Source organism: Condylura cristata, unplaced genomic scaffold (assembly GCF_000260355.1).
Source record: "Condylura cristata isolate star-nosed mole 26May11 unplaced genomic scaffold, ConCri1.0 scaffold00027, whole genome shotgun sequence".
Classification (NCBI taxonomy): Eukaryota; Metazoa; Chordata; class Mammalia; order Eulipotyphla; family Talpidae; genus Condylura; species Condylura cristata.
In genome coordinates, this window is record NW_004567128.1 from 24,884,700 (window position 1) to 24,895,074 (window position 10,375).

Genomic DNA, 10,375 nt, shown 5'->3' on the forward strand with positions numbered 1-10,375 from the left:
ATGAAGTTGTCCACAAATGGTGTTGAAATAGCAAGATAGTCATAAAGCAAAAAAAGAAAATTGAGTCCACGCCTTACATTGTATAGCAGGTTACATCTAACTAAATAGGTCAGAAATTTAAATGAAAAAAAAAGGCAAAATATACAAGTGCTAAAAAAATATATGGATGAAATCCTTTATAAACTTGGAGTAGGGACTCGTTCCTAAGAATGACACAATGCAGAAGTATTAAGAGAAAAGTTGAATAATTGTGGTCAGCTTTGTCCCTGCAGGGCTCAAATTGCATCTAAATTCCTGTACCTCTTTGTAATGCCCCTTGAGTTGACCTTAGCTCCCCTGCTTAAGCATCCATCCCTGCAATTCTACAAGCATATGCTCTGGGCAAGACTCTTCCTCCTTACCCAGGCTTGTTTCTACCTCTGGATTCTTGTTCTTTTCACATTATCTGTCTGTGGCCAGACTGTCCGGTCTTCCATCCTTCCCAAACCCTTGCCTCTCCCACAGTGTCTAGAACATCGTCTACAGCAATAGATCTATAACTCTATCAATGTCTAATCACTCTGCTTCTGTTAAGCTTCCAGAGGGCTCAAGCCCTCTCTTCCTTCTGCTACCCTAAATTACTAAAACACCAGTGGTATCATTTATTGTAATCTGTACTTGTAGAAGTATTTGACTTCCTCGAGGGCACAGAATAAGCCATTCATATCCTCACAGCTCCTGACATAGCTGGCCCAGCTAATAACACGTTCAGTCTAGTTTCCAGCATTTTACAAAGTCCAGTTGAACCTAAAGACTCAAAGGGCTTCTCTCCTTTCTTGGTTTCCTAACTTCGTGTAAATGAGCATTTTGCCTCCTACAGTACCACTTTCACTTTTTCCTACACATAGGTTGTACTTTCTCCTTAGGTATAGGAAAACTGCTAAATGTACTTTCTGCCTTTGTTTTTTTTTTTTTTTTCCCAAGAGAACAGTGGACAGTCAGGTTGAGTTAATTGGAGCTATGCTGGAGACCACTTTATTCTTTTTTATCCTTTATTCCTTTTACTCCCTTGGTTTCCATGTGCTATGAACTAAAATTTGCATCTCTCCCCACTCATTCATATGTTGAAGCCTTAACCTCCATTTGGAAGGTTACATCTACATTTAGAAATTGTGCTTTGGGGAGGTAATTAGATTTAGATATGATCCAGAGAGTAGGACCTCTCTCTCTACCTCTCCCTTCTTCACTCCAACTTTCTCCCTACTACGAAAGGGCACCACAAAATGGCAGCCATCTGTAGAACCCAACTTCCAAAACTGTGGAATACAAATACAAATGACTGTATTTGAGGGGACAAGTAGAGAAATTTACCTTGAACCAGTTACTAGATGATATTAATTAAGCAATTATTTTTCGTTTTGATATGAGTGCTAAAGGTATAGTAGTTATATAAAAATATATTTATCAGTCCCTCTCTGGTGGTGCAAGGGGTTAAGTCTCAGCACACTGAAGCTACCCACAGCCACTACAGCAAGAGTTCAATCCCAGGCCAGGGAGCTGACCCACAAAGCACAGCAGACCTCTCCTGTCTCAGCCACTGCTCCCCTCAGCAGCGTATTTCAGTAAATAGTTATGGCTGTGAACCAAACAAGCAGGAAAAATAGTAATAGATGTTGAAGTTGGGTAATAGGCATATGAAGAGTATAGCATATTATTCTTGTATTATTATTCATTTTCCTGCTTTATTATTTATTATTATTTTCCAGGAAGATATTTGTAAAACCTGCTGACTATAGTTTCACTAAGCATATTTTTATTATGTTCAAGTGATTTAAAAATTGATAAGTTTGTGTTAATCTTAAAAATATCATTCAACTATGTTTGCTAATAGAGAATTTGTTATATTCAAAAGAAAATAAAGCATTCAGCTTCTTTCTTTTCTACTTACAATAAGCCTTTCTATCTTCTCAAGACAAATAAAAAGTTAATACCTTTCAATCTTAGGAGGACTGATACGTGACTGAGTGGAAATCTCTTTGGTGTTATCTGTCACTGTCACCTCCCTGTCACTGACCACCAATAAGGTAGGGAGCAAGGAGCAAGGTCAGTGGCAGGTAGGCTGTAACAGAGAGACCGTGAAACAGCCAGAAAGCCACCAGAAGGCTCTAAATAGGAATAGGAATTAATCACATCTATGACATCCTTTCCTTAACATAAGCAGCAACCATTTACACAAAATGAGAATACAGGGGCCCTCCCTGGTGGCGCAACGTGTTAGTCTCAGCACTATGAACCTATCTGCAGCCACTGCAGCACGATTTCGATCTCCGTCCAGCTGACCCACGTGGCTCAGCAGATCTCTCCGGTACTGTCCACTGCTCCCATCAGCAGTGTATTTCAGTCAGTCAGCCTATTCTGCTCTCAACTCTGTCTCTGGTGAATCCTGTCACCCCCTATACCTCTGGTCTGAATCCCAGTTCTTGTATGCATATATAAATGAATCTTTTTTTTTTTTTTAGGAGAATTAGAATGCAGGACTCACAACTGCTTATCTGAGAACTTATTTCAGTGCTCACTTGAGTACTGACTTCATATCCATGCCTCTAATATATCCTTGGAGATGTAAGAAAATAGTGGAGAACTTTTTCTTAAAGAAGGCTAACAGATTTAGAAAAGGTGAACAGAAGGTTTCTAGTTACACTTTAATTTCAACCACATTTGTTTATATGAATATGCCCCATACAACTTTTGTGGAATACTCATACTAACAAATTACTCCTTGTTCACCTGCAATTCAGATTGAACTAGATGACTCATATTTTATCTGACAACTCTCACCTGTAAAGGTATTTTGCTCTGGTTCAGAAGAAACCTACACAAAGAAGTCCGTTTGGGAGTAATAAACTATTTGATCAACTATTAAATTGTGAGTTACGGAATTCAAAATTCTTTCAAGAACGAGTTACCGAAGAAACTCTGTCTTTACTATGTCCCCAACCTCTAACACAGTGTTAGTGGCATTTGTTAGGTTCTCAATGTATTTAATGAATGAACAAATAAATTAGAGGGAACTTGAATTGTGTCTTGAAGGAACACCATGATTTTCAGATAAAAAATAGCAGAAATGTCCCTCCCTGGCGGCGCAGCGGGTTAAAGAACACCACTAAGAAGCTAAAGCTACTTCAACATGAATTCGATCCCCGCCCCGGAAGTGACCCATATGGTGTGGCAGACCTCTCCTGACTGGACCGCTGCTTCCCCCCAGCAGTGTACTTCCTCAATCTGTCTGTTCTGCTCCATGCAGTCTCTGGTGAAGCCTCTCACCACACCTGCACCTCTGGCCTGTACCCCAGTTCTGTATGCATAAATAAATAAATCTTAAAAGAATAGCAGAAAGAAGAATTGAACACATTTATCTTGATGGGAGTCTGGGCAGAAAGAGCTAATACAAAGCAAGAGTTTATATAGCAGTGGTTCTCAAATATTTCTAACTGAGAATAACTCAGGTGGACCTAAAGCTGCACTTTCCAGTATAAAAATGCTAATAAAGCAAGGTTAGACAAAAATCTACAGCATTTCAAGTGATGTTCTTAGAAAAACTGATGTGATTTACATAGGTTAGCATTTAGGTTACCACTCTCCAGGAGCACCCTTGTCACCCATTAGTGATCTAAGGGCTATATTTTAAGAAACATTTAGTTAGAATATATGTTAGGGCCCTCCCTGGTGGCTCAGCAGGTTAAAGCACAGCACTGCAAGTGAGATGCAGCTGCTTCAGTACAAATTAGATCCCCACCCCAGGTGACCCACATGGCTCCGCAGACCTCTCCTGACCCACCCGCTGCCCCCCTCAGCAGTGTACTTGTCAATCTGCCTGTTCTGCTCCCCACTCAGTCTCTGGTGAAGCCTCTCACTGTCCCAGCACCTCTGGCTGGTACCCCAGTTCTCTATGCATAAATAAATCAATATTTTTTTAAAAAAGAATATATGTTAAAGCTTTTTGAGCTGGAAAAATGAAAGTAAGAGACTAAATTTTTTTTTTTGCATTTTGATATAAACGTGTTGCTATCAAGATCATATTCTCTGGTCTGGCAGACTTCAACTGCAGTTTTTGAAAGTCATGTAAAACCATCTGGACAAAGAAGGAATAAGACTTAAATTCTAGAATTATTTCAGGATAGATAAGGGTTTCTCAAAAGTAACATTTTAGAGAGGAAAGTTCTTGTGAGAATTGTCTAGTATTTTGTAGGATGTTTGGTGATGCTCTGAGTATGATGATTAATCTGTGTCAACATGCCCAGCCACAGGGAGCCCATATTATACATTACTTCTTGGATATGCCTATGTGGATTTTTCTGGAAGAGATTAGTATTTAAATAGGTGGATTTAGTAGACTGCTTTACCCACTTGAGCTGGTATCATCCAATCCCTTGAGGGACTTAATGAAACAAAGGCAGAGGAAAGAGGAATTTGCCCTCTGGCCTCCTATCTGTCAACTTGAGACATTTCATCTCATTGTTCCTGCCCTCAGACTGGAATTGAAACCATTAACTCCCTTGGATGTCAGGTTTTGGACTTAGATGAAATTATGCTGCCAACTTTCCTGGGTCTCCAACCTCTATAGTCATTTGAGCCAATTCCAAGTAATGAGTAAGTTCTTAATTAATTAACTCCCATCCATTCATCCTTCTGATTCTGTATCTCTAGATTAAGGAACCGGAATACGCCACCCTAATACCCACTAAGTGCCAGCAGCACCTCCACTGCTCTCTCCTCGTCCCCATTTGTGAATAACAAAAATACGTCCAGATATTGTCACATGTTCGGGGGTGGGGTTGAGAAATCACCCCTTGTTGAGAACCATTGGTCTAGATGAAAGCTTCCTGTACCAGTTTAATTAGATAGCTAAGACATCTGGAATGTAATTCTCTTTCTATCAAGCTGAGATAAATAAAGGACAATTTGTACAAATAAATAACATGCATTTCTGAAACTGAGATTCATAAAGTGCTGCCAGACGTGAATAGTGGATGATAAAATTGCAAGCAATGAAGTATATCCAGGAAGGTCACACCTATTCACTTCAAAGTTCTGACCTTAGGAGTTCTGGTCAAACTTTGTCAGATTTAATTATTACAATAACTGCACCCAAGAATGAATGTTGAATAGTGACTAATTGCAAGGATGATTACCATTAATCAATGTTTTTGTGTCTATCATTTGGGCCAGAAGAAAAACTATAGTGATAAAAGAAAAGGAGAAAAGCCCAGGAAAATCTGGAGTTCCTCTCAAGAGGCATCTCAGGGGAGAAACATAGTATTCTATCTTTTCAAACACCCTTGGGAAATTTGCACTTTCAAAATCATTCTACTAAGTAGGTATGTCTCATCTTGTTTGCCTCTGGTTATCCTATCCTAGAGACACGATTTAATTATTTGGAAAAGCAATTGTTACTTTCAACTACTATTTGGAAACTCATAATATTTGATCACTATGGGAAAGATAAGCAAGGGGATGTAGTCACAGTGGATTTTTTTCCTACATAAATAATTACTATATTTTTTCTGATCAAGAAATGGCTTTATCCTAAGGTCAAGTTGGGGGGAAGGGTGGAACCATTCTTTTCTGGTAACTTGCTAAGTGAACTTTAGTTTGGGATTGAACACAAAAATGAAAACTATTTCTATTTTGCTTATCTACTGTTTTAGAGAACTAGTGACCAAGCAGCCAAGGAAATCTCTTATCTTTGATTAAAAAAATAAATATAAAGCATTGACCAAAAGTTTTGAGACTGTAAGAGATTAGTAATAGTCAAAAGGGTTTTCAATAAAGTTCTTTAATTTCCGGCTTATGATAATACTAGGTAGTAATCAGATACAGAGTTTCTGTTTCAGCAACATGATATATATAAGATATACTGAAAAATTTCCCATACAAAATATCTAAAAACTCCAGATGAAATATAATGAACATCAAAATATGCTGAATAAAAGACACAAAAGGTCATATATATGAAATATCTGGAATAAGTAAGTCTATGAAGAAAGAAAGCAGAGTTGTGGTTGCCTTGGGGAGAGGGAAAATGGAAAGTTAATTTTTTTTAAAAAGATTTATTTATTTGTGCATACAGAACTGGGGTACAGGCCAGAGGCTCAGGGGCGGTGAGAGGCTTCACCAGAGACAGAGTGGGGAGCAGAGCAGGCCGCCTGACGAAGTACACTGCTGAGGGGAGCAGCGGGCGGGTCAGGAGAGGTCTGCCGCGCATGTGGTCACCTCTGGGGCAGGCGGGAATCGAACTCATGCGGAAACGGCCTTAGATTCTCAGTGCTGTGCTCTAACCCGCTGCGCCACCAGGGATGGCTGGAAAGTTAATTTTTTAATGGGTGTAGGATTTCCTTATGGGGTGATGAAAATATTTTGGAATAGATAGAGGCGGTATTTGAACAATATTGTGAATGAACTAAATGCCACTAAATTATATGTTTCAGAATAGTTAACTTTCTGTTACATAAATGTCGGCTCAATTATAGATTATAGGTACAGGTAAGGATATGTATGTAAAAGTAGATATGGTTATAGATAACTTTTCCAAATGCATAACCAAGTTACTTTTGTGTATGCATAGTTCTCTTTTTTAAAAAATTAATGAGGCCCTCCCTGGTGGCACAGCGGGTTAAAGCACAGCACTAAGAAGCTTAAGCCACTTCTGCATGAGTTCGATCCCCGCCTGCCCAGGAGGAGACCACATGGCATGGCAGACCTCTCCTGACCACCCGCTGCTCCCCTCAGCAGTGTACTTTGTGGATCTGCCTGTTCTGCTCCTCACTCTGTCTCTGGTGAATCCTCTCACCCTCTGCATCTCTGGCCTGTACCCCAGTTCTATATGAATAAATAAATAAATCTTAAAAAAAATTAATGAGTTAATTTTTAACTGAGGTAACATTGTGGTACCCCATTAGGTGTAACCACCATAATATACCCAACAATACACCCATTTTTCACCACCATAGACCTTTGTGTTATCATTCCTCTTTGTTCCCTCTCCTCTGTCCCCTCCTCCTTCAAGTGTTTCAGTTCTGTAATCAGCAAACAGGTGTTTGTTTTTCAGCTTGTCTTTATATGATTATTGTTATAGTGAGTTTATATTCCACAATTAGTGACACCATCTGATATTTATCTTTCTCCTTCTGACTTATTTCACGTAGTACTATCCTTTCAGGTTCCACCCATGTTGCCACTTCCATCCATGTTGCCACGAATGACACAGATTTATCTTTTTGATTGCTGAGTAGTATTCCACTGTGTATACATACTGTATCTTCTTGATCCTCTTGTCTGTTCTGGGAACACTTTGGTTGTTTCCATTGTTTTTCTATAGTAAATAGAATTGTAATCATGTAACTGCAAGTTTCCATGTGAATTAGTGTTTTTGAATTTTGGGGGGTGGGTGACTAGGAGTGGAATTACTTAAATGTATGGCACTTAACTGTTTCTGTTTGTGTGGGTCATTTCTCACCAGAACTTACTGTTTCTCTTTATGGGGGTCATTCTCACAAGTGTGAGATAGTATCTCACTGTGGTCTTGATTTACATAGCCAAGTTATTAAGAAAGTGGTAGAAAACAAGAAGGGCTAAAAAATAGGAGGGAGAGAGAAGCACAGCAATAGACTGAGACTACAGATATCCTTTGATGATATTCCCTCGGAAAATATTGTTTTTATTTTTTCCAAGGTGGTTAATTTTTTTGTTTTATTATATTTTTATCAATAAAAATACTTTAGAACTCTCAGAATTTCAATCCTGCAAACATTTTGTTCATAAAAAGAAAATAAAAGTATAACCAGGATTTTAAAATTGTATGTCTAGTATTGGTAACTGCTCTTTATTTATCTATTTCGTACAATGCCTGCTTTCTTTCCTCAGGTGTAGAATTCCCCCATAGAATTCCCACCACCCATTCTCCCATGCAGCATCTTCATAGTACCTTGTGCTCTTTTCGATCCCTTTCCCACTCCCTCCCTTGCAGAATGTCTCTGCTTTATAAATTTGTCTGTTTATTTTTGTTTTGTTGTGTTGAGTTTTTTGTTGTTGTTGTTCCTTCCCCCCTTGATTTCCTATATCCCTTCTATAAGTGAAACCATCTGATAGTCTTCTTTTTTCCTTCTGAATTATTTCACTGAACATAATCCAAAATGTATTGCTCTTTAAGGGCAACACAAGGCAGGAGACTCATTTGGACTCATTCTGCATGAGATGTTAGAACTGAGACCCTTAAATAAAACCCAAACACTGAGAGGAATGAGTTAATGCAAATGGTTATTGGACACAACCACCTGCATGGGAGGTGGAAGAAAAAGAACAAATCTCAGCTTGGGATCTAGCTGTCAAAAAAAATTTATTTTTTCCTGAAAAGCCATAACAGCAGATTACAAGGAATGGTAGAAATGATAATGATTGTTAAGGGTAAATTATTTAAAATTTAAAAGATTATATAAAACAAGCAGAATTAAGAAAAATGACAAACTGTAAGGAATTAAAATTAAGAGTGGAAGTAAAATGAGAAGAATGACAATATATAAAAGTGATTTTGAAATCACATAAAATGCAGACATAATCAAAAGGAAGTGCTTTCAAAAACCATAAATCAGGGCCCTCCCTGGTGGCGCAGCGGGTTAAAGCACAGCACCAAGTAGCTAAAGGCGCTTCAGCATTATTTCGATCCCTGCCCGGGAGGTGACCCACATGGCGCCGCAGACCTCTCCTGACCTGCCCACTGCTCCCCTCAGCAGTGTACTTCGTGGATCTGCCTGTTCCGCTCCCCACTCTGTCTCTGGTGAATCCTCTCACCGCCCCTGTGCCTCTGGCCTGTACCCCAGTTCTGTATGCACAAATAAATAAATCTTTAAAAAAACCCATAAATCAGGGCCCTCCCTGGTGGCGCAGCAGGTTAAAGCACTGCACTAAGAAGCTTAAGCCTCTTCCACATGAGTTCGATCCCCGCCTGCCCAGGAGGAGACCACATGGTGTGGCAGACCTCTCCTGACCACCCGCTGCTCCCCTCAGTGTACTTCGTCGATCTGCCTGTTCTGCTCCCCACTCTGTCTCTGGTGAATCCTCTCACCCTCCGCATCTCTGGCCTGTACCCCAGTTCTGTATGAGTAAATAAATAAATCTTTAAAAAAATTAAAAATAATAAATAAATTACTTATAAAAAACATAAATCAGACAGAGTCAAAGAATAGAAAACAAAATAGGTAAATAAGTCATAGAAGAATAATTTAAAACAGACTAAGTAAAATTACTATGCACAAAAGTGACACAGAGTAATTTATAAATGACTTTAAAGTAAGTATATATCCAATCCAGTGAGGAAAGTTGACCACCCACCACCAGTAGCTGAGTAGATGAGAATTTCTCCCCAACAGTAGCCAGTGGCCCTTCATGTCAGAAGGACCAGGGTGGCAGAGTCCAAATTCCGAAGGGCAGCCCTACCCTTTGTCTGTTTACAGAGGACTTGAACTCTGAATCATTCCCTCAGTGAAAATATACACTTGAGAATTCTGTGATGGGGATTTTCCAACATCATACAACCGACAATGACAGTGCTATCTATTACTTCACCTCTGGTTTTCTGATACCAAGAAAATAGATATCTATTGGACCCTCCCTGGAGGCACAATAGATTGAATTCTCAGCACTATGAAGCTCTCCACAGCCACTGTAGCACGGGTTTGATTCCTAGTCAGAGCTGAGCAATATGGCGCGGCAGACCTCTCCTGACCCGCCCACTACTCCCTTCAGCAGTGTACTCCGTCAGTACGCCTGTTCTGCTCCCCACTCTGTCTCTGGTGAATCTTCTCACTGCCCCTGCACCTCTGGCCTGTACCCCAGTTCTTGTATGCATAAATAAATAAGTCTTAAAAAAAAACCTTTATTAGCTTAAAAAAAGAAAGAAAATAGGTATCATTTCCCCAAATCCTCATCTTTAACGAAACAGTGAAATAAATAAGCACAAAGTAGCTTTGTTGCTCTGTTTTTGCTCACGACTTACCTTCTTGGCCCAGTGATCTCCAACATGTTATGTCTAGTTAGAGGAAAGGATTGGATTAGACAGAACCCTTTTGCATATAATGAAGGGTACAGAGCTCTGTGTCTGAAGGGATGGGGGGAGGAGGCATAGTAACTGAAAAGTGTAAATGAAGCAGCAGCTTACACTTTAGACTCTGGAAGGATCGAGTGATGTCTGAGCTCACCAAATGTTATCAACCCTCCTCAAAGTGGGAAAATGAAGGACACTGTGGTCCAAATGTTGAGAATGCAGTCAAATGCTTGCTTAGGGACTACTACTGGCTCTGAGGTTATATCCTTTATTAATGCTAGCAAGTTCTTTCTATTA